Raw genomic sequence first — 608 nt, forward strand, 5'->3', positions numbered from 1 at the left:
CCAATATCATGTTGACCCTCTCTGTCTGTCCATCTATTTGCGAATGATAAGTTGTGTCGAAGGCCAACTCTGTCCCCAAACCTGCAAACAACTCCTTCCAAAACTTGGAAGTGAAATTACCATCCTTGTCTGACATAATATTCTTCGGAACACCATGCAATTTGACCAAACCTCTGATGAAGATTTGTGTTACGTCACTAGCTAAATAAGTAGACTTCACTGGAATGAAGTGTGTTACGTTAGTCAACTTTCCACCACAACCATGATGGAATCATGTTGTCTAGATGTCCTTGGTAAAGTTGTGATGAAATCCATGGAAATGACCTCCCATTTCGACTATGTAATCGAAATCGGCCATAGTAGACCACCTGGATGCATACACTCTGCTTTTACCTATTGAAAATCCAAACATCTAGCCACAAACTCCGCCACATCTTTCTTCAGATTTGGCCAATAATAAAACTTCTTCCCACTAACAATGTATTTTCATATCTTGGGTGACCTAAATATGATTTCACATGAAACTCTCTCAAGATAGTCTTCTTGATCTCACTACTACCTAGCACACATATTCTGTCCCTAAATCTGATCAAGCCATCTATTGTAAG

Source organism: Pinus tabuliformis, chromosome 1_1 (genome assembly GCF_031772625.1).
Source record: "Pinus tabuliformis cultivar Carrire ecotype Pingquan chromosome 1_1, CPIR1, whole genome shotgun sequence".
NCBI lineage: Eukaryota > Viridiplantae > Streptophyta > Pinopsida > Pinales > Pinaceae > Pinus > Pinus tabuliformis.